This window comes from Natator depressus, chromosome 8 (assembly GCF_965152275.1).
Source record: "Natator depressus isolate rNatDep1 chromosome 8, rNatDep2.hap1, whole genome shotgun sequence".
Classification (NCBI taxonomy): domain Eukaryota; kingdom Metazoa; phylum Chordata; order Testudines; family Cheloniidae; genus Natator; species Natator depressus.
Window position 1 is genome coordinate 75,405,429 of NC_134241.1, and position 24,276 is coordinate 75,429,704.

The 24,276-nt window shown below is 44.1% G+C and overlaps 1 protein-coding gene across 5 annotated transcripts in view; it reads right to left on the reverse strand.

Moving 5' to 3' along the window:
* The window catches only part of LRRC8D (leucine rich repeat containing 8 VRAC subunit D), a 174,721-nt gene that overhangs the window by 64,557 nt on the left and 85,888 nt on the right, over positions 1-24,276 (reverse strand). Inside the window, exons 1-2 of one of the 5 annotated variants that reach the window (XM_074961356.1) lie at positions 19,988-20,124; positions 5,918-6,068 (exon numbers count right to left, since the gene is read on the reverse strand). The gene's annotated coding sequence lies outside the window, so the exon portion shown is untranslated. Of the gene's footprint in view, positions 1-5,390; positions 5,496-5,917; positions 6,188-6,369; positions 6,391-6,548; positions 6,661-19,987; positions 20,125-24,276 lie in introns of those variants that run through there. The other 4 variants (XM_074961357.1, XM_074961359.1, XM_074961355.1 and 1 more) reach the window with 4 other exon arrangements.

Here is a 24,276-nt window from a genome sequence, read left to right on the forward strand (position 1 = left end):
ACAGATAGGGTACGTCTACACAGCAAAGAAAAACCTGCAGCTGATCCATGAAGTTATAATAGGAACAGTGAAGAAGGTAGGAAATAAATATAAATAATGCCTTAGCTGGATCTGATTTTTCCCCCCACACCACACCCACAAACCCACATAAATTATATTACAAAAAAAGAGTTGGTCAGTGAAATGTGGTAACTACTTTTTTTTAATTTAATTTTGAAGATAATTGCTAATGCCTACATATTCCACCATTCTGCAGTCACAAAAGCTATTTTTATAATTTTTAAAATATACATTTCTAGCTATAATATAGTTGCAAAGAAAATTGTCCCAAGCCTCATCTTCATAAACAAGTCCTACTGCTTTAAATATACCAGTATAGTCATAACCAGTACAACCTCCTATTGTGGATGCATTTGTACCAGTACAGAAGTGCTTATATTGGTATGGCGTATTTTGATACAGGAAGGGAAATATGGTATACTGGTATAACTGCATCTACACTAGGACTGCACAAGAGTCACATCCCTAACTGAAAATTTGTATACAGACCAGACCCAGCAGTGAGCAGAGTATAAACTGACACCGCTTTTTGGTTTCTATTTGGATTCTTTTATCACATTAAGCACTGTGGCTATGGCCACACTTAGGCTGTGTACATTTAAAATACTACAGTGGCACTGCTGCAGCACTGAGTTGCGCCATTGTTGTGCTTCAGTGAAGACACCACTTACGCCAACAGGAAAGAAGGGGTTCTCCTGTCAGTGTAGGCAATCCACTTCCCTGAGAGGCGGTAGCTAGGTTGATAAAAGAATTCTTCCGTCAACCTAGCACCGTCTACACTGGGGGTTAGGTTGGCATAGCTACGTCTCTCAGGAGGGTGGATTTTTCACAACCCTGAGAGATGTCGCTATGCTGACGTAAGTTCCCAGTGTAGACCTGCCATGTGTAGTCATCCCACGCCTGCAGATAGCTTGAAAAAGCCTCACAAGTATGACTGCTCCATGTATCTCAATGGGGTGTTAATCCTGAAGCCTAACAATGATGATTTAAATATCAGTGTTTATTTCACTGCTGATCATTTTTAGCAAACAAAATGTGCTTATGTAGTTATCCCTCAAATTACCTCTCAAGCCTTATCAGGTGCAAGATGAACATGTTCTACCCAGCACCAAAAAAATCCCACTTCCCCAGTGACAACTTCTATAACACAGAATTGACTTGCCAATTTTCAACATAGATTGTGTAAGGGCAGAATAACGTTAACTTTCATATTAAAATACAAACAAACTCACTCAAGGTATAACACACTAGCTGCATTATTTTCTTATTTAAATCAAAATCTCCAATTTTTATCCAAATCTGCTGCAGACTTTCCAGTCCGCCACATCAAACTGATGCAGAAACTAGGGAGCCCAGTTGCAGGATTTAGGTCAGCTGCATGTGGAATACATGAGGCCTTGCATATAGACATATAGTTTCTAGTAACGATTCAATAATCCCCTCATCCTTTTATGCAGCTGTTTTACTTGTAGATTCAGCTTCTAGCTTTCCTCAAACTCTGTAACAAAGACACTCTAGTTTATCACTTCATTTGGAGAGATGTTTCCAAGTGAATAAGCCACCACCTCTTCCCTGTGGGGCAGGAAGCCAGTCACTGAATCAAAAGAATACTGGTTTATATTCCCCCAATTACACTAACAGAGCATTCTCCATTTCCTTCAATTATCAAGCCTTCTCAGTGCATACCAGAAAGGAGCTTGTCTTTCCTTAACCATACTGGAGTTATGTACCTAGACTGAGACCACGTCTACACCAGCGAGCTTTCACCAGCACAGCTGTACCTATGCAGCTGTGGCACTGTAAGATCTCTCGTGTAGCTGCTCTAAGCCAATGGGAGAGAGCTCTCCCACCACCATAGCACCGTGCACACTACCACGTGTCCTGGCTAAACTTATGTCAGTTAGGGGGGTGGCTTATTCCCACCCTTGAGCAACATACGTTTTGCTGACATAAGAGGTACCGCAGACATAGCCTTAATTGTAAATTTCACTGAAAATGCAAAAAGTACGGGCTTGTACACACTAACACTTATGTTGGTTAAACTTGTGTCGCTCAGAGGTGTGAATAAGCCACCCCCTGAGCAACATAAGTTACATCGACCTAAGCGCCAGTGTGGACAGCTCTATGTCATCAGGAGAGCGTCTCCTGCTGACATAGCTACCACCTCTGGCGGAGGTGGCAGAACTCTCTTCCATCAGCATAGAGAGCCTTCACCAGACATGCCATAGCGGTGCAGCTGCACTGTTATAGAGCTTCTAGTGTAGACTAGCCCTAAGTTTCACAATGGACCATTTAAATGAACCATCTCTGTAGACAAATAAAGTAGGATCCAAATTAGTTTGAAATAAATTCAAATCAGGTAAACAGATAAAGTGCTGTGGGACATCTGGCCAGAAACTGTGCTTGAGAACAGGCCCCACAGTATATACACAGTAAACAATTTGTCTTAAAAATCTGCAGTCCTAGATGTAAACTAAGGCCCTGATCCTGCAAAGACATATTTAACTTTAAATATGTTAGTAGCTCCATTGATGCCCATGGGACTCTTCATGGGCATAAAATTAAAAACATAGCTCAGCCTTTGCAGGACTGGGACCTAAGCATACTAGTCCCTACTAAACCAAAGCACCTGTAGCCCTGCCACCATTCTAACTGCTTTTTAAAATTAAAGAGACAACAATTGTCAAAAATAATTGAGAACATCCAGCTATTTTATGATTTTTTTTCAGAAGTTGGATCATTCTGCCAGTTTGTCATTTTTGCACAGCTACGTAGATAAACCTAACAATGCTTTCTGGCAATGTGGAAATTTTGTTTGCAAGTACAAATCCTCAGTTTACAAAAACAGTCACAGCAAATTCTTTCCTGTTCTAAATCATTTTAATTAAAACTAGAAAATCTGTAACTGCCAGGCACCACTCTAGCTAATACATTCAATTTTCCTTAGCTCCCCAGTAACACGTTCCTGGAAGGTTGGGCTATATATTTTCCCTGTTAGCATAAAGAATAAAATAATTCTGACAAAACATAAAATCACTCTTCAAAATGTAAACAGTTTTCAAATGAAAGTGTACTAAGAGTTATAACTTGTACTTACAATTTGACAACAGAGCCTTGATTCAGATTTTGGCATCCAAACTGCCAGTGAACTGCACTATCATCATCCATGTGTCAAGTAGACATGCATGAAGGTGCCAAGTATAAGTCCCATTCTCTGATGCTTAAGTACAGAACTTGTGTATGCTGTGAGTTGGGGGCAGAGTCCTATTGACATAACACACACCAATGACAGCAGCAAAAACGACTTTCTGCAACTAAAGGATACATGACCAGGCCACTAGTCACTACCATGAACAGCCTACACACCCAGGGAGTCATAGCTGGGTCTGCTATAGGTATATGAAGCATGTAGCCCACTTGCTTAAAAAAAAAATAATCAGATACCATGGACCTCATTTTCAGGAGTGCCGAGCACTTAAAACTCCACCTAAAATCAACAGGAACTAAAGGTTTTCAGTAGTTCTGAAAGTCAGGCTGGTATCACATTCTTTTGTTTTAAAAGTTACTGAGACAAGTGTTCAAACAAACTCAGGCACATCTGGGTGTCCAAGCTGTGCTGCAACCCTGGGTGTCTAAGATGCTGTAAACAGTGCATATTACCTGGAAAGCAACTTTATGGCAGAATTAAGTTGGGGGCAAGAAAGGGAGGGCATACCTCTATTTATTTTAATAATGCTCTTTAATACTCTAGGCTCCTTCTATATCCAAACATTTGAGATCCTACAATATTACGGAATTGCCCTTATGTCACTACCACAAGCCTGCGATGTAATCTTGAATACACATGCCCTACATACTCAATGCATATTACCTGTCTCCTTTTATATGCCAACTCACTCATCCACACCTACCCCAAGTGCCCCTCTTTCCCTGCACTAGGGCATTCCACTTGTATCTCAGCTGTAGATTATGGTTACACCAGCAACAAATTGCATCTTCATGCAAATCACATTCTCATCTCACTTACATGCCCCACGAGTATTTAGATCATATCTAAATCATTGCACAACACTTTACACAGCTGACACATTCATGAGGTTCCCTCATAGAACATTTAGTGCTTGGACACCCAGGAGTCAAGGAGTCAGTTTAGTGAAAAGGCGACAACTCCTATCAAACAAAGGTATGAAAGAAGATAAAAAGGTACTATGGGCTTGTCTACACTTACAGTGATGCTGTAATGCTTAGTGAAGATGCTACCTATGCTGTTGGCATAGGTACTCTGCCTCCCCAAGAGGCAGTAAACTTTGTTGATGGGAGCCACAGCGCTGCCTATACCAGGAGTTAGGTTGGTATAACTATATCGCTCAAAGGTGTGGATTTTCCACATTCCCGAGCGATGCAGTTATACCAGCATAAATTGGTAGTGTACACCAAACCTATGTCCATCAAAGCTACTTCCTAGCGCAGCCACTAGCCATGCCCCTGGCTAGTTACATTTCCTTCAGTATCATTCAGAAGATAGAGCAAGCAGTATTACAGAAGAGTGATGGGTCAGCAAAAAGAATACATAGACACGGTTATGTGACTTCCCTTGTACTTGTATTTGTTTGCTCTATTAAATGTATAAATGTATTAAACATATTTCATTATAAATCAAGCATTTCTACTGCAAGCTGCCATGTATATTTACATGGCTGTATAACAATCAAACGCCAAATAGTGCTTTCCAAAAAGAAAGAATGATCCCATACATTTGACATGCCCTTTTATTGGCTATTCTGTGCAATAACAGTCTTGTTTATACTCTAAGCAGTGTTTGTTATATAGAGAGATTAAGTACAGTTGTACTGATGTATTCCCACCACTCAGAATAACTCTCTTCCAAAAAAAGAAATTATTCACACTCATTATCATCATTATTCTGATGCTGAATTTTAAACCTCAAAATGGAAAGCAAAGGTCTGCACAACAAAGTTGTCAAATATCATTATTTCCAATTTATTTCTAGAGAAAAAGGTGCTCGCTTTTGCCTTTGGCAAGATGTAGATGGGGAAGCAGGGCCCCATCTCTTGCAGCTGAAGAAATCTGAAGTCTGTTTGGGAGTCTGTAGGTGGAAGGGAGATGACAGCAAAGCCTGAAGGCCTGTGCTGCTTGCCCATGCATCTTGCCCATCACAAGAACAGGGCATGTTCAAGGAGCATCAATCACCTAGTGGCTTAATCCAGAAAAGTCTGGATCAGCAGCTTTGACTCCCAGGTAATTCCGATTGTCAGCCGATAAAGGCAATTACACTCAGGTTTGGCTGAGTAAGACTAAAGGTAACTTACTGCTTCCACACAGGCAGCTGAGGTCAGCTAGCTCTCCCCTATCTCAGATCGCTGCCTGAGAAAAATGACAGCCCCGTGCTCACTCCATGCTTATTCATCTGAAAACTGAACAAAGTAACATTTAAGTATCTCTCCCCCCTGCAGCAGAGCGGCTCTCTCACGCTCCGGTAACTCGCCGACACCACCATTGTCTTGAAGGCTCCCTAGCCGTTTCCCCGGCCGTGATAAGATCATCTAGGGAGGCTGCAGGAACAAAGGGCTGGAAGCTGCAGCAGCAGCCGGCGATCACAGGCTGGAACAAGCCGGCCACAGGGAAGAAGCATGCTCAGTGCGAAGTCCTGAGCCAGGAAAACAAGGTGCCCATTTCCAACGCAGCCCCCCGCGCGCCGCAGGAGCTGTACAAGGCAGACGCTATGGTCCAGGTTATGGACCCCCCCCCCACCCCGTTGCCTAGCAAAGGGGGCTGCCGGGGGGCGCGGGGGCAGCGGCTGCTTCTCCCTCCCTCTCCCCCAACCCCGTCTCTGTACCTGATCCGGCTGCGCTCCTCCTTCCTCCTCCTGCCTGCTTCAGCTGGACCCAGCTCGGGCTTCAGCGGGCTCCGGGCGCGGGGGGCCGGGAATCCAGCAGCGGAGAGTCACGCCCTCATGTCGGCCAGCCTCGCGCACCACCGGGCACTTCCTGCGCGACAAGAGAGCGAGAGAAAGCCCGCGGCTGGCGGCGTGCGGCGAGGAGGCTCCGCCGGCGGCACGGGCGCCCCTGCCATTGTCAGCCGCTGCCCGCAGCCCCGCCTCCGCAGCCCGCCCCAGCCGCCGGCAGCCCGCGCGCCTCTCCGCGCAGCGCCGCGCGTGCTCGCTCCGCGAGCGGCCGGGGTCCCGCACCCCCGCCCCGCAGGCTGTGCCTGGCGCGCCGTCCGCAAAGTTTGCAGCCGCCTCGTCGGCAAAGCTGCCCAGACGGAGCGGGAGGGTAGGAAATTGTTTACGTCTGCCCCTCGCCGGCCGGCTGGAGAGACAGGCTGATCCCCGCGCTGGGAGGGGAGCTCAAAGCGAACCGCTGCCGGTGGCCTCTGGCTGCTGGTGTCACGGCCTGGAGGCGCTGACAGTGGGAGGGGGTTGCAGGTAATTGCGTTACTGAAACAAAGGTAGGTTATAAAATGCGAACTTTCGCTGCTGCCCGAAAGATGCACTAGACAGCAATGCATATTTACTGCACGCTGGCTGGGAACGGCTCCTGCTCACTGGCATGCCCCTTCCCATCAATCATGCCACATAACAAGCACATATACCCATCGCCACAGCTCTTAAAAAAAACATTACAGAGCTAGCCGAAGCATGCGCGGTAGCGGCGTTTGCAAGACAGCAGGTGGAGTGGGGCATATCGCAGCGTATGGCCAGGATTAAGGCGTGTGTACATGTTAGATACTTAATGCCGGGGTCTAGCATGTCCAGAGGGATAGGCAAGCTAGACTGACCCATAGGTTAACTCCTTTCTGAAATGAGCGAAATCTGAAGAATAAAAAAATCAATAACTAAGAGTCCCTGAGGATGCAAGATGATGAATGTTTATGACCTGCCCAGATCTTTTGCGAATGCTGTGACAAGGCCCGTTAATCTTTCCTGATAATTAACCTTTATTATGCTGCATCAACTGCTCAATGCAGGAAGCAGTCACAGTTCAGAGGTAGAGAAGGTATCCTATGGTCTCCCACCTTGGTAAGATTGCAGCAGTGGTGAAAAAGGTGAAAAAAACCTCACTGCCTGTGTACCCTAGTGCCTCGCTTCCCCTTCTGCATAAATCCTCCTTTGTGCTTTCATCAGCAGCACTCCCCTTGAGGATTTGTCTACACTTGGAAATGTCCCAAAAATAGCTATTCCAGAGTAAGTGTCCATACTGAGCCATTAAATATACATTTTGGAATAGCTACTTTGATACCTTTCCAAGTGTAGGAACATCCTCACCCATGCTGCTTCAAGTGTACAGCAAGGACATCACCATCTGCAAATAATCCCATGAATCTTGGGTGCCAGTTCAAAAGTGCCCTCCTTATTTTATTTTTATTTAAAAAAAATAATGATGAACTTGCTCCAGTCTTAATCCTAGCCTTCTCTAGAACCTCTCCCAGTATTGCTAATCCCAAGCCTTCAAAAACCATGGAGACAGGCCCTCAAAATATCATGAGTTTTTGTTCCCCTCTAGCCTTACAAGGTATGCAATTAAACACCCATGTCAGCTGACTCAGGCTCTTGGGGTTATAGAACTGGGGTGTAGAGATTTTCCAGACCGAGTCCAAATGTCTACACCACAATTTTACAGCCCTAGCCTGAGTCACCTGACCTGGACCAGCCATGAGTGTTTAATTGCAGTGTAGACATACGCTGAGTGGAAAGAACCTTAGGTGTTACTTGTAACAATAGAGGGTCACAGTTTGTCTCTTCTGGTGGCCAAACTCACTGCACCCAACAGGGGTTCCTTGTAGTCTTCCATTCCCCCTCAAGCTTGCTGCCACCTTCCCATCCCACTCTATTTCAGGGACTCCCTGTAAACCTGCCTCCATGCCAGGAGTTCTGCATTCCCCCCCTTTCCTCTGACACCAAGGACTCGGGGTGCTCATGTCTCCTTCCCCTCAGGCCAGAGTCCCTAAGGTCCATCATTCTTATTTATTCTCTCTCTCTCTGGGAGAGAAGTCATTCAGAGTGTCACCAACCATTTGAAACTGCATTGGGAGGATTGTTTGGAAGGCTTTAATGGCTGTCATCAGCCAGTTCTTTAAACTGTCGGCAATTTTGGAAGCTGCTAACCAGATGCCAGTGGTTCCATGTCCCCTGCCCCCTTTTGGTTTAGCATCATGTTACACCCCAAACTGAGAAGTTCAGTGCAAGGCTATGCAATCTTGGTCAACTGGCAGGTAAAAATATTTTCAGACAAATGTAATTGCCTTTGAAGAAGCCCTTAAAAGGGAGGTGGGAGGGAAATGAATGGAATGCTTGGGAGAGGTGGACATAAGTTCTGAAGCCTGCAGTCCTCTCTTTATCCACAGAAGAAATCCAGAGGGGTAGTAGCCCTAAATACTGCCCCAGCAGTGTTTCAACTCTGGCCTGGTAAATGAACAGACAATTTTAAACTGATGTAATTAAATGGTGCAAAACTCTGTGGGGACACTGCATTTGATTTAAACCTGGTTTATATTGATTTAGCTTGCATCAGGAAATTTACAGGCATATGCTATATCAATATAATTAGTCTGAAACTGATGTGTGCACATCTACGCCATGCATTTGCACCAGTTTAATTACATCAGCTTTTAAATGGATTTTAGTTAAATTGGTGCAACTTGCATGTTTGGATAGTGCCTTAGGCACAAAGACCTTATTTCCAATTATAAGATTAGGTTCAGTCTAAAAAACAGAATCCCCACACCTTTCACTTGCAGAATGGTATGATCTAGGCCTTTTCAATTTACTCGTGTTTATCTTGTCAGATTGCTGCCCTTTATCTCCTCTACCTGCCATACTTGATCCTGTTTCCAATCTTTTTTGTCTTCATTTACTAACAATTCTTGTTTTCCTGTAACTCAAGGCTAGTATACTGACAGAATTTTCACTGATTTCAGTCTTACTTTAAAATAGATTTTGTTACACTGGTGTAAATGTCTGTTGTGGACAATCTTAAATTGGTTTGAGTGCCTTGGATTGATCTATCTCAATTCAGCAACAATTAATCCCTTACCAAATTAACAACAAAATTTACATGTCCACAACTTTTTAAGTAATATAGATTTAAAACTCTGTTGTTAGAGAAGGCCAGTTTCAGATCTCCATGACCCATTCTACCAAAGATGTGCCAGTCCAACAGACTTCTAATGCTTTTTACATCCATTCCCCCATTTCAAGTGTTACTTTTTTCTGTTCTTGTATTGTACAACCCATCCTTACTCCCTTTTCACTGTGCATTTTAGGTAGAGTAAATGACTAGAATCACAACTTTTGAAGCAGAGAAAGAAGTATGAGACATGAAGATGTGTTTGTACTACAAGAGATTTGGGTATTTTTGAAGGAACAGGATTATCAAACCTATTCTCCATCTTCCACTACCATAGATGCAGGCAAGATAAAATACTGAATAGGTCTGGTATAGATTATAGAACAAGTACCTAAAATAAAACTTTTAAAGAGAAAAAAAAATGCCTCAAAGGTTTCATGTTTCTTTCTTTGGCTGTCTTCCTATTTGAGAAGGCTTAGGATTTATTATATATATTTTAAAAATGGAAAAGGAGCATGCATATGCAAGTTTCTGGATAGCAGTCATTGTGAGGAACTCTGCATGTAGGCTTCTGCTTTTGTATTTTTAAACCTCGGATAGATTAAGCGTGAAGTCTGGTTCCTCTCTGAATCTTTGATTAAGGCAATTGCTAATTTATGTGGAAAGTGTAGCCATAGTGGTGCTTGTGAGGGCGAGAGGGGGAGTAGATAGGTGAGAGAATGTAATACCTTTCACTGGTCTGGACCAACAAGTTAACTTTTAATATACAAACTGTCAGACTAAAAGGGTTATTGACTTCCTTTTGGGAATTTGTGCAAAAAGCATTATCTGTCTATACTGTGTAAGTTGGTAGACAGGTTTGAATCATTAGTGGATGTTTGCATTAGTACACTACAGAAAGGTTTATTAATGAATAATAATAGTGTCAAAAGTTGCATCAGTGCAAGGCACTGTAATCAGAACCAGATAAATATTGTATAAACAATATCTTTGCACATAACACTGATACCCACAGATGAAACCTTTGACCTGAAAGCTTAATTTACAATCCGTTTATGCATTATTTGCTGATCAGAGTACTGGATGTAGACAGAAACAAACAGGCTATGGACAGAGTTTATTAGCAATAACAAACATTTAAGAAATACAACTTGAAATATACACACAAAAGTTACATAAAGATCTCCATTCATTTATCAGCCCTCTTCTAACTTTAAACATCGCATTCTCTTTCACACCTCACTTCAGTAATTCTGCACAAGAGATCATCCAATTATTCATGTGCTTTACCCCGGTATCTACCTTTCATCAATTGCTACTAGTGTAAAAGTTCCCCTTCATCACCATCTTGAGGTCTGTGTTTACAGCTGGCCTTAGAACACGCACACAAAAAAAAAAAGGCATGTGGTGTATTGGATTAATTTTCTACTTAGAACCATGGCTTTACACGTGTGACCCAGAGGCCCACTGGTGGTTCACTACTCTGTGTCAGCAACTTGTCAGACCTGACATACTCAATACATCTAACAGTTGTCATGTAATGTACCATTAGAAAACCACACAACTCTCTGACCATTAATATTATTGTGTGGTGTATGAATAGGTAACATGGGCAAAACATGCTGACATGTTTTTAAAAGGCACCACACTGCACCCAGAATGTGGTTCTGCCTGCTTGCATGTGTCTTCAAGGTAAATCGAGAGTCATTGGAAATGCATTTACATAAAAGGTAAACAAAGCCATCAACTTAACACGGGAAGGAACCAACATTAAGTCTTCGCCAGACCACATGGCGTCTCTTCCCAGCAGGAGAAAAGGAACTTTATCTGAATATACATTTCAAAGGTTTACTGGTCTATAAAGAGGGGATCTGTACCTTAAATGATAAGCAACTGAATTAACTGACTGTATACAACAGTACTGTATTATAAAAGCATATAGAGTAAGGTCTTTTCTGACAGCCTATGACACACTGGTGATCAATGTCATTGTGAAATGTATGTATTAATACAATGTGAAGAATTATGGATACTCCATGATGTTATGCTTTAAAGTCTGTGACTAAACACTGGGAGAAAATTATTTTCTCCCAGACAGGAGGGAAGGTGGAATAAAACCAGTGGGAGCCCTATTTACATACAAATCAGCAGAGGGAGGGGAAGTCCACAAGAAGGGAAGAACAGCAGGAAGCGTTCCAGGCTTTTGAAACAGACAATGAATTCTGGGTGCTATAAGTGGGGCAAAAAGACCTCCGAGTTATCACTTGAGGGATTCAAGGGGCTAGAGCTCTTGAAATCACAGGACACTGGGTCCTTCAACCAAGGGGGCTGAAGTTTCTGGGAACTAAGTTTAGATAATAAACCTACTTTGGCAAAGACTGTGACTTGCTGAAATTTAAGTTTTAGTCTTAGAAGCATATTTTCACTTTTGTTTGCTTGTATCTCTTAAACCTATGTGACTTTTTGTTTAATAAACTGGTTTCACTTTTACTATAAACCACTTCAGTTGTGTGATTGAAATAAGACTGCTTGTCAAACACCAGTTAAATTAATGAGCTGCAGCATATTGACTAACAACTTTTGTGAGCAGTTCAGGAGAGGGCTGGACACTACAGAGGTAGACAGTTTGGGGGAAATTCAGGACTGGGGGGGATGTTGGGGTCACTCTGCAAAAAGTAACTGGTTGGTGAAGCCAGGGTGGGACCTGCATGCTTGTAATGCAGGCAGTTGGTGTCAGGGCAGTTAGCCACAGCAGTATAGTACAGAAAGCACCCAGAGTTACAGGACAGGCAGTGACAACCCCCTTGCTGGTCTGCTGTGAACCCCAAAATGTCACAATACTGTATAACTTTCCTATGACTGCAGAGATCATCTTGCAGCAAGATAAGTTCTTAAAACAACACTGATTCAGTACTGCCTCTAGTAAATGTGAAATCTGACCTAGAACCATTCAGGTTTTACAACGCTAGAGGAAGTTCTAAGCCAAGGTTCCTGTAGAAAACAAAAGCCTTATGGAGAAACCCATTGAGAGTACGGTTTTTACTTCAGAGTTAACCCAGGCTCTTGCCTGCATTTTAGCCCAAACTCTCCCCCATCCTACCACACAGAAAAACCTCTGAAACTGGATTTGGAGGTGCTTTAAGCCTGGGCTAATTTTCGTGGCTGACAGGGTGGGTCAGAGCTCCAGCTCCACTTTAACTAGGATTGGAACATGCCCTTGTTGAAGTGGGGATACAAGCAAAAGCCACTCAAATGCTGAAAATGTCTTCCCACAAATAGTTGTGGAAGCCCCAGCACAAAGAACAACAGGATATGCCCCATGGATATGCAGAAAACAGGGATCCAGTAACATGGGTAGGGCTTTGCTGTGAGAATGCTCCCACCTGGGCTAAGCTAACCTGAGTGCTAAGCATCCAGTTAACTGTGCAGTGAAGATATATCCTTAATGGCCACCTGAAAAAGACAAAAATCAGACTGTGTTCTCTTTTTGTTTGTTTACTTTTTTCTTTCTTTCTAGTGCCTAAAGAAGGCCTAAGGTTTTAACTTTGCTTCTTTCTTTACATCAGACATCTAGGTGAGAACTAGTAGGAAGACAACATGAAGACAGCCAAACCTGAGCAACTGAGATGGAAACAAATTTTTATTCAGATTGTTTCAAACTCTTGTTTATTGGGGTTTTGTTTACTGCTTTTTAATTCAAATGTCAGAAAAAAAAAAACATTGGAAGAGAAGCTCTTGTTAAAGTGTGAAACATCTCCTCCCCCTTAACTGAGGGCTGAGAAAGCTCCCACTTCACTTCTCTTGTCCTCCAAAAAGTCCCCCAGCAAAACTAGGAATGACCAGGCCTGATATTTCTAAGATGGGGGGGGGGGGGGGGAGGAAACAGCCTTACACTTTTCAAGCAGTAAAAGAGGTCACAGGCTCAATTGTCTCACTCTTCTGTAGGTCACCTTTAATATAAAATCCTGGACTACATAGAACGATGTATCTGCTCTGCTCATCTTTCCTTTTGCTAGTTGCCCTATGCATTCAGCCTGCTAATTTCCTCATTCCCCTCTCTAATATTGTTTCCAAAAAGAGCATTTTGTTCAAGAAGAGGGTGGCAAATTTTTGCCAGCCTCCTCTAGGGTGGTAGTGCTTTGTACCACAGTTGTTCCTTAAAGGTGGAGTAGTACAAATTGTCCCCTTCACCCTTACATGGAACATCACTTTGGTGGCTTAGAGGGGAGCACAAGCAGAAAGAGAAAGTTGTAGACAGTAACAGCGTTAAAGAATGTATCAGCACAATATTTTCATAGCCTCATTCACACGGATAAGATGAAAAGGATAGAAAGGGAAACAATTTCTCTTTGTACAGTTTTCAGAGTAGCAGCCGTGTTAGTCTGTATCCGCAAAAAGAAAAGGAGGACTTGTGGCACCTTGAGACTAACAAATTTATTTGAGCATAAGCTTTCGTGAGCTACAGAATCCAATGAAGTGAGCTGTAGCTCACGAAAGCTTATGCTCAAATAAATTGGTTAGTCTCTAAGGTGCCACAAGTCCTCCTTTTCTTTTTGCAGATACAGACTAACACGGCTGCTACTCTGAAACCTGTCAAATAAATTTATTAGTCTCAAGGTGCCACAAGTCCTCCTTTTCTCTTTGTACAGTGGCAACAAGCAGGTGCTTGATGCACTGATACCACTTTAATACCACTGCTTTTCTTCCTTAAAGATGAATGAAACAGATACTTTGCTTGCTAGATGCCAAGAGACAAATCTACTCCCACAGAGGAATATATGTTTAGGCCCCAGGGCATTTCTGGAGGTGCTAAATCAGGGTCCTATAAGACAGCCTTCTCTGTTTGTTCCACGAAGGAGATGGAAAGCCAGTCTGCAAGACTGGAAGAATACAAAGAATACAGAGATATTGAAAAAGAGCTTTGATTCCTTTCATGAAAGAAAGTTTCGGCAACAGATAGTTAAAATTAACAATGTGGAAATGAGTGTTACTGACTGTGTTAGAAAGTGCCAACCTCACTTGTGACGCACTTTGCTTTTTAACAGGTCAAAAAAACAACAAGATGATTCTCAGCTAGTTGAAAGTTGAGAATGCTGGCTTTGTTCTTTAGTAAATTTGTATGGGGACTCTGAAAAAGTTGTTTGGCAATCAGTGCCTATTCTTGCTAAGTGGATAAGAGAAAACTGCACCCATTTTACTCAGCCCAAGAGATTTTGAGCCAAATCTATCCCTGGTGTAATTCTGATAAGAGTCAAAGGAGTTGCACCATTGAAAAATGGGACCCAAAATGTTCTCAAGGTAGAGGTTGGTCCAAAAATAGGTGTTACCTCACTCACCCATCGCTCTCAAGGTAAGAAGCACTTGTCACCATGAATAAACTGTGATATTTATTTAAAACAACGAATTACAATGGGCTTTTCTGAGCCTAGTGCTGGAGGCAGATATCACGCTGGAAAATGTCAGTCCGGTGTTCAAACATGATTTAAGAGCCCACTCCCGCAAACACTTAGGGCTTGTCTACACTTACATTTTATAGCACTCTAACTTGCTGGCTCAGGAGGGTGAAAAATCACCCCCGAGCATAGCAAGTTTGAGCACTTTAAAGGGCTAGTGTGGACAGGCTCCCAGCACTCGGAGCCGCGCTCCCAGCGCTCAGAGCTATTCCCCTCGTGGAGGTGGATTACCAGGAGTGCTGGGAGAGCTCTTTCCCAGCCCTCGCACGTGACCACACTCACACTTCAAAGCGTTGCAGTGGGAGCGCTCCCAAGGTGGTGCTTTGAAGTTTCTAGTGTAGACGTAGCCTCACTAAAAACATGAGCCTGTGGAAGCCAACCAGTATGGCCAATTGTAAATTTTTGCAGATCCAGTCCTAAGACTGGTGCCAAAGACTTTTACAGGGAAGCAGACCCACGAGACTACACATGTGGAAAATTACGTACCTCCATACGTTTTTGCAGGATTGGGTCCAAAGCCTGTAACCCAGTTTTTAGTCTGCTTTGCCAAAGAAACACTTTCACAGAGTTTCAAATTTATAAAAGAGTTTACAAGTCTTAACAGAAACCAAGAGTTTGGGGGGGAAGGGGTTTTTTTTTTGTATTTTCTAAACACTTCAGTGGGGGAAAAAATTGTTTTGATGTTAGCCTCCCCCTGCAATGTTTGGCATTGTGATAATATAGAAGAACCAGGGAAATGGAACTGAACAGAAACAAAAACATAACTGAGTAATCTAGTTTCACTGTTGAAAGAAATACAAAAATAAAGACAGCCTAAAATGTGAAAAGCTCATTTTAAAAAAAAATATTACTACTCAAGTGCATTATTAGTAATGCTACAAATTGTTTATAAAACTACGTGAAAACAAGAAGCAACTGCGTGAAGACAAGGACCTTAATCATTTTTAATTGTAAATTGTCTCTTTAACAGGCAGAAGAAAACCTTATATTCTTTGTATTTTACAAAAGAAACATTTTGATTGAATAATCAGGTGTTCGTTAGTACGTATCTTGGAAACTGGTTTAGAGTCTATTTCTCTGGGCTCCCACACTGCTTGCATCACAAAGTATGCCACATTTCAGCAAGATGTCTGTCTCCAGCACTAGGATCTAATTCAGAATTTTAATCCTCAAAACATTGTCTAATCCTTAGAGATTAGCCAGGGTCCCTTGGATTAAGACTAGCCAATTCCACTGTGGTTGAGAGAGGTGCAGTAACAGGGACCATTTGCAGCCACTGCGATGAGGCACTGACTCAGGATTCTTGGTCATCCACCCACCAACTGCCAGACTGCAAGAGGAGGAAATGACACAGCAACAGATGGGATCAGGAGAGAGGGAAGAACCAGCTAGTGACACAGGGCCTGATCCAAGGGCCTCTGAAGTCAACTCCCACTAAATTCAGAGTAGGCTTTGAATCAGTATCATAATACAGAGCAGGGAACCAATGAGGAATAGGGGTAAAGCGAGAACAAACTTCAGCTGACAATTTTCAGGACAATCACACTATTGGATTAAAGCAACACCTATCACATTTATTTCACGGTTATAAGTGCTTCTGACCACAGAACATATGTCTAGTTTCAGAGCCAGTGCTGGCCCAGTGGGGGCCCTAATCAGGAATCCCCCCACCCCAACACATACTAATAATGGAGTGGGGGCCCTTGAGCTGCTTGGGGCCCTAAGCAATTGCTTAGTCTGTTTATGCCTAGCGCCAGCTCTGGCTAGTTTTCTCTGACTGCTGCCATGCATTTCATTTCTTATTCTCCTACATTTGGAAGCACTTCCCGCAACAGCATTAGTTTATGACTCACCAGAAATGGAATTAGGAAAGATGCCCTGAAAGAAGATGTACAATTGGCGTATCTCCTGGTTGTTACCTACTTCTAGTGGAAAGAAAAACACTTGTCTGAAGTCAGAGGAAAGTGAGCTGAATGTGCTCTCAGTAAAAAGCTGGCGCATCCAGCAAAGCTGCATGCATCACACAGAAGTAAAATGCTTAGCAAGGCTAAACAATGGAATACCATGGAGTAACCAGATTTTGCATGTTCCAATGAGTTATAGTAGTGCTATGTTTGATACTTAATTTTTGTGTGTGCATGTCTGACTGCTTTAACTTACCCAGTTCTTAACATGGTCATGACAGGAACAGGCTTGTTCTTATCAATATTACCTTCATGTGGTAGCAGCATGGAAAGTTTCTCTATTTTAGAATTAGTGTTGTTGCTTTATTAATCTCCCCTGGGTTTGTAAATGTTACACAGACAGTGGTCCCACTTCTAAATGGATTTTAGAACTCCCATCATATACACAGCATCATGTTCTGGAGATTATGATTTTTTTTTTTAATATACTTTGCCATCCTCCATCCCACCTTGCACAGTCAATGTAATCTTCGTCTCCTTATCAAAGGTTTCAGAGTAACAGCCGTGTTAATCTGTATTCGCAAAAAGAAAAGGAGTACTTGTGGCACCTTAGAGACTAACCAATTTATTTGAGCATAAGCTTTCGTGAGCTACAGCTCACTTCATCGGATGCATACTGTGGAAACTGCAGAAGACATTATATACACAGAGACCATGAAACAATACCTCCTCCCACCCCACTTTCCTGCTGGTAATAGCTTATCTAAAGTGATCACTCTCCTTACAATGTGTATGATAATCAAGTTGGGCCATTTCCAGCACAAATCCAGGTTTTCATGGTCTCTGTGTATATAATGTCTTCTGCAGTTTCCACAGTATGCATCCGATGAAGTGAGCTGTAGCTCACGAAAGCTTATGCTCAAATAAATTGGTTAGTCTCTAAGGTGCCACAAGTACTCCTTTTCTTTCTCCTTATCAAAGCAATCTTGACAGCAGGATAAGAGTATCTGTTTAGACATTCCTTGTTTGTTACATGCCATGTGGAAAATGGCTACAAGCAATATGTCCAAGATCTAGGACAAAAACTGTATTATTTTAATATTAACACTTTAATTTTCTGTACAGTGGCCTCTGCTGAAGAATTGGTAGACATCACAAAGGCACATAAAATATCATCAAAATAACTTACTCTCAGGCCAAGACCGTGTAAGTTAAGTTTAATCAGACAATACAAGATTTACAGCCAAGTTATAAATCCCTGAGAATGGATTTAATTCACAGCATTTCACTTGGTGTATTGATCCAAGATCAATGGTGAATAAATAATGTAACATTAATTGCTGTTCACTGTTGAAGCCCTTAATTTAGTCATGAAGAAAATGAGTGCAGACCCACTGGAAAAGCAGATCTACAGTTAACAGAGTTTAAACTAGGGCACCTTTAGCTTGTGAAGTAAAGAGGGCTAAAATGTATTTGATAGGTTACACTGGGGGACCAGGACCTTGGTAGGTTTCAGAGTAGCAGCCGTGTTAGTCTGTATCCTCAAAAAGAACAGGAGTACTTGTGGCACCTTAGAGACTAACAAATTTATTTGAGCATAAGCTTTCGTGGGCTACAGCCCACTTCATCGGATGCATAGAATGGAACATATAGTAAAAAGAGAGAGATATACATACAGAGAACATGAAAAAGTGGAGTAAGAGGCTAATTAATTAAAATGAGCTATTATCAGCAGGAGAAAAAAAAACTTTAGTGATAATCAAGATGGCCTGAGTTGACAAGAAGGTGTGAGGACCTTGGTAGCATCCCATCAGAGTTTTAGAAGCTCAATAGCCCCTGTCCACTTAGCAGTTGCTTATCGTTTGGCTTCATAGGTAATTTCTTTTCTATCTTTAATGCTACCAGAGCTGATGGACATAACACTGTTTGTATGGCACAGAAATTAAGCCTTCCCTAGATATATTTTGAAAGAGAGAGAACACCATCATTGACAACAATGATCGGCAACATATACCACAAATTGGTGCTAAAGCTAATTTAGCTGCTGCTATAGACAGGAAAAACACATTTTCAGCACCATTACAAAAAGCATTCCTGAGACTTGGTTTTATCAAGCAATAGGTCAATCACCTAGAGACTAGACTTAAGAGTCAAATACTGGCTCTGTCATAGACTTTCTGTGTGACCTTGGACTTCAGGTCACACATTGTTAGGACAGGGATAATAAAACTTCAACTTGGAGAGGGGTTGCAAGGATTAATAGACAATGCTCTGAAATTCCCATACAACAGACACTATAGAGGTGTTATTGTACTGCTATTTAATGGCAAGGATACCTAAAAACCAGGGAAATAAAGATGGTTCATTGACCAGAAGACTGTCTGTGCTGATGTAGTAAATGTTATAAATTTACATAGCAAATATTACATAGGTTAAGGCCCTTTATCTGTGCCTAGTGCAACATCAAGAAAATATCTGACCCCATTAGAAAAACCACAAATAATCAGTGGTTGCACACTGATTTCATAATGCAATATGGGGAAAGAGGGTCCAGAAAGAGACTGATTTTTTTAGCTGGATGTATCCCCAGTGGGATAAAATCAAGTACACTTCCATACCCAAGGCTTGCTCCAGTATCATACTCTGGCATGCAATGCTCCACACACACACACACACACACACACACACACACACACAGTAAAAATATTAAACAGAGATTTTAAAAAGGAAAATCTCTCTGGATGAACTATAGTATTCTTCCTGTCAACTGCAAAACTAGTTACCCTTTCGGTTTCCACTAGCTGGTATTCCAAGTGTTTATGGATGCCCCTGTTGCCAGGGGAAGGCAGAGCTACTTTTATGACGGTGGGTATGTATAACTATTAGTCTGGGGACACTAGTCCTGCTCCTGCCTGCTTCAGTTCACTTTGCTAGTACTGGGTGAATTCTAACATCTCTTCTAACAGGGTCTCCCGGCCAACACAAATATGGACTTTGGGCAATTATCTGAAAACACCAGGGGTGGCAAGAGATGTTCAGTTTTCCTGCAGTGGTACCGATCTGGCAATCGGACACGGGCTCTGTCCTTAACAGTCCTGGGCCAGCCTCTGGGGCTGCCCGGTCAGTCAGCGCAGACATGATCCGTCACTGGGAGCCAGCGACATCACTTTTATTCTTAGCATTTCCTGTAAGCGGCTGTTTGTTGCATAAGGAAGAGCCACTGGAGCTACAGCCGCCGGGTAAGCCCCACGCACGTGCAGACAGAGCGGGAGGGGCGAAGCAGAGGGAAGGAGGGAGGCGAGGGGCAGCGCCGCTGTCCGGGAACCTTGATGCTCCCCCAAGCAGCCGGATTCTCAGGGGGGGGAAATCCCTGCTGGCACCGCTCCCCCGCGTGCGCTGCACCCGCACCAGCAGCCGCCTCCCTGCCCGGGGGCCCGCACCACCCCGGCTGCAGCTCCCTGCCCCCGGCGCCGCAGCAACAAACCTTGGCGGAGGGCGCCGCAGGCAGGTAGGGGCAGCCGCAGGGCGAATCACTCCGGCGGGGCGGCCACGGGGGCTCCCGGCGGCTAGCAGCGCCCTGCAGCCCGCGCCGCGCAGCCACACGCCACGCGGCTCCGCTCGGAGACCGGCTGAGACCGGCCCGGCAGCTGGGGCGCCAGCCCTAGCCCGGGGCCCGCCAACCACGGCGCAAGGCGCAGCCAATGGCCCCGGCGGCAGCGCCCATGTGATCGTCGGGCCCCTCCCAGCTGCGCGGCGCGGCACCCCTGCGCTGCCAGGGATCAGGTGCTGCGGGGCCGCTCGCCGCAGGTGTGTGGGAGGAGAGAGCGGTCGGTTGGGCCCCCGGGTGTTGTCCGCCTGCTTCCAGGTCTGCTGCTTGCAGGATCGCCCCAGCTGCTGCCGCCCCAGCCTCACCGCGCCCCGAGAGCCCGGCCCAAGTTCCGGAGCCCCCTCCCGAGCCCAGCTTCCCCACGGTGCGGGGCACTGGGACCATGGGCAAGTTCCCTAATGGCGCTGTGTCTAGTTGGCTGTCTGTGACATGGGGAGAAGAGCGACGCAGGGACTGTGAGGGGTACCCGTTGAACACCCCAAAGGGAAGGGAAAAGTCTTAGTGGTCAACAAATCCATGGCCATTTAGGACTTAGTAAATGTCCCGGTGCTAAACACCTTGGCCCTGTGGGGCTGTCTGGCAATACCGGGGATGGATTCAGACCCTCTATTCCAAAACCAGAGGCACAGCTTTCACTACAGGAGGATGACAGGTTTCAGAGTAGCAGCCATGTTAGTCTGTACCTGCAAAAAAAAGGGAGTACTTGTGGCACCTTAGAGACTAACAAATTTATTTGAGCATAAGCTTTCATGATGTGAAGTGATGAAGTGAGCTGTAGCTCAGGAAAGCTTATGCTCAAATAAATGTTAGTCTCTAAGGTGCCACAAGTACTCCTTTTCTTAGTACAGGAGAATGGTTTTTAGCAGTATGACACATAGGACGTGTAGCCAAGCACTTTGGATTCTACAAAGGCATTGGTATATGTGTACCCTCCCTTCCCTCCCCCCATTCATTATCGTTTTATTATAAGAATATGGCAAGAATCTCAGTGTTCTTAAGAACTCTGTCTGGAGTCCTGCAGGTTACTAACTCTAGGCACATGAATAGTCCCATTGAAAACAATATCATTGACTCACATGCCTACAATTAAATATGTTCATAAATGTTTGCCGAATGGAGGCCTATAATTCTTATTAAGCTCTTTTAATGTTCTTTCTATAAGTCAATCATATCTTTATCTTTAAAACATTTAGAACTTTAAGGGCCGTTTGTTATAAAGAGACAGCTGAAGGCAATTTAAGCTCACTATTCAGATTGTGGAGAGACAAGGTGAGGTAATATCTTTTAGTGGATCAATTTCCATTGTGGGAGTGAGACAAGTGTTTGAACTTCATGAAGCTCTTCCTCAGGTCTGGGAAAGATACTCGGAGGGTCGCAGCTAAATACAAGGTCAAACAGAGTTTAGCATAAGCAGTTAGCAAATATCTAAGGGACTATTCAAGGTGAAGTGGCCCATTAACTCCCCTGTAGTCATAGGGTATAAAGAGGGGTTAATGAGTTACAGATGGTTGTAATAAGCCATAAATCTAGTGTCTTTATTAGGACCATGATTTTTAGTATCTAGCAAGGTTATGAATTAAGATCCGAGGCTCATCTTTTGAAAGTGTGGTGTGGGTTTCCTGAAAGGATGAGGACTTATAGGTCAGAGATAGAGGGATAGCTTGTGAAAAGTGTTCACCCATAAGGGATGTTGTGTACATTATCCAGTGCCCTAAATGCCCCCAACACCCTATTTCCCCTTGTTTTTTCCTACCCACCCCCCCCTCCCGACATTCTTGTTAAACCCTGGATTTGTGCTGGAAATGGCCCACCTTGATTATCATACACATTGTAAGGAGAGTGATCACTTTACATAAGCTATTACCAGCAGGAGAGTGGGGTGGGGGGAGAGAAAACTTTTGTAGTGAAAACACCCATTTTTTCATGCTTTGTGTATATAAAAAGATCTTCTATACTTTCCACAGTATGCATCCGATGAAGTGAGCTGTAGCTCACGAAAGCTTATGCTCAAATAAATTGGTTAGTCTCTTAGGTGCCACAAGTACTCCTTTTCTTTAAAATAAGATAACCTTTAAAACAGGGGTGGGCAAACTTTTTGGCCCGAGGGCTACATCTGGGTAAGGAAATTGTATGGCGTGTCATGAATGCACACGAAATTGCGGGTTGGGGTGTGGGAGGGGGTGAGGGCTCTGGGGTGGGGCCAGAAATGAGTTCAAGGTGTGGGAGGGGGCTCTGGACTGGGGCAGGGGGACAGTGAGGGCTCCAGCTGGCGCTGCATGTTCTGGGGTGGGGCTGGTGATGAGGGGTTGGGGGTGCAGGAGGGTGCTCTGGGCTTGGACCAAGGGGCTCCTAGGGCAGGAGGGGGATCAGGGCTAAGGCAGGGGGTTGGGGTGCAGGCTCCAGGCGGTACTTACCTCAAGCAGCTCCCGGAAGCAGCATGTCCCCACTCTGGATCCTACGTGGAGGCACGGTCAGGTGGCTCTGTGCACTGCTCCGTCCACAGGCGCCGCCCCTGAGTTCCCATTGGCCATGGTTCCCGGCCAATGGGAGCTGCGGGGGCGGTGCTTGGGGTGAGGGTAATGTTTGGAGGCCTCTGGCTGCCTCTATGCGTAGGAGCTGGAGCGGGGACATACCGCTGCTTTGAGGAGCCGTGCGGAGCCAGCGCACATGCGGAGCGGGGCAAGCCCCGGACCCCGCTCTGCAGTGGAAACTCGAGGGCCAGACTAAAATGTCTGAAGGGCCAGATGTGGCCCCTGGGCCATAGTTTGCCCACCCCTGCTTTAAAAACAACTAATTTCAGTGAAAACATAATTTTGGTTTGGAGTTAAATGTTTCCTGCAGTGTTTGCAACCTAAACATTATAGTATTGTGCTAGTGCTTGAGTACCAGAAACAGCAGCAAAACACCTATAAACAAAATAAAGCCAAACAGTTTGTGTCATTGTCCAAGATAAGTGAAATGCAATAGGAAACTAAATCTTTGCTGACATGGCCCCGCCCGACCAGTCGCGCATTGTAGCCCTAAATGCTCACAACTTCCTGAAGAATGGAGGGCACCTCGTCATATCCATCAAGGCCAACTGCATCGACTCCACAGCGGCGCCTGAGGCCGTCTTCGCCTCCGAGGCGAAGAAGATGCAGCAGGAGAACATGAAACCCCAGGAGCAGCTGAAGCTGGAGCCCTACGAGCGAGACCAGGCTGTGGTGGTGGGGATTTACAGACCTGCTCCTGAACAGAAGTAGCGTCTCCTTGGAGCTCCTTGTCACTGGGCCCCCAGGCTGAATCCCTTCGTCTGCTGGCATTGGGCCTGGGTGTGGGGTTGTCTTGCTGCCCACCCTTCCTGTCCCCCGGGACTCATTTCTATTTGGCTTTGTGGATTTTTTTTCCAGATGTATTTTTATTAAAATATGGGAAAATGGAAACAAAAAAACCCCCCACCACAAATGGCAGAAAGTACACTTGAATTTCAAAATCCTTTCAGTTTTAATTATCTAAAGGATTATTTGCAGACAGGATATTTTGGTAACTCTCCTTTGGTTCATCCACGGGGCGCTTATTACAGGCCCTGGAGAGCTGGGGGAGGGATCAAAAGGTAGGTTTATATGACCTTTGCCCTCTCTCCATCCACGGGACTCCAGGGTTTGCAGTAATCTACATTCATTTGTGACAGCCCTTTAGAAGAAGGTACACTCATGGGGGTTCCCAGACATGTACACTGCTCTCCAGCAATACTTCTTCACGGGAGAAGTTGGAATGGGGTGTTATCCAGTTTGGGATCTTCAGCTGCCTGGTTTAAGGCTGCTTTAACCCAGTTGGGCCTGAGGACTTAGCCCTTTGCTTTTTTAAAATTTGATTATTTTTAACCTGCTCTTCTCCATTTAAAGCTCTTTAAAATTACAAAGGAAGGACCTCTTCAGCAGCATCAGCTTCAGAGACCAAAGGAAAATTAGGTCAACTCTATTCAGCTTTCATCTTTGAGCGCTGTTTTCATCAATTTATTTTAATTTACTTCAGTTCTGTTTTTAGCTCAGCTCCTGTTTCAAATAATTAGCTGTAATTTATTTTCAACTGTTTTTTAGGAAGTTCAGTATGGATTTTGGTTATTTTTCTCTCTTAGATCATCACTTATATTATTTTTGGCCAGCTTTGAAAAGTCTCACAAGTGT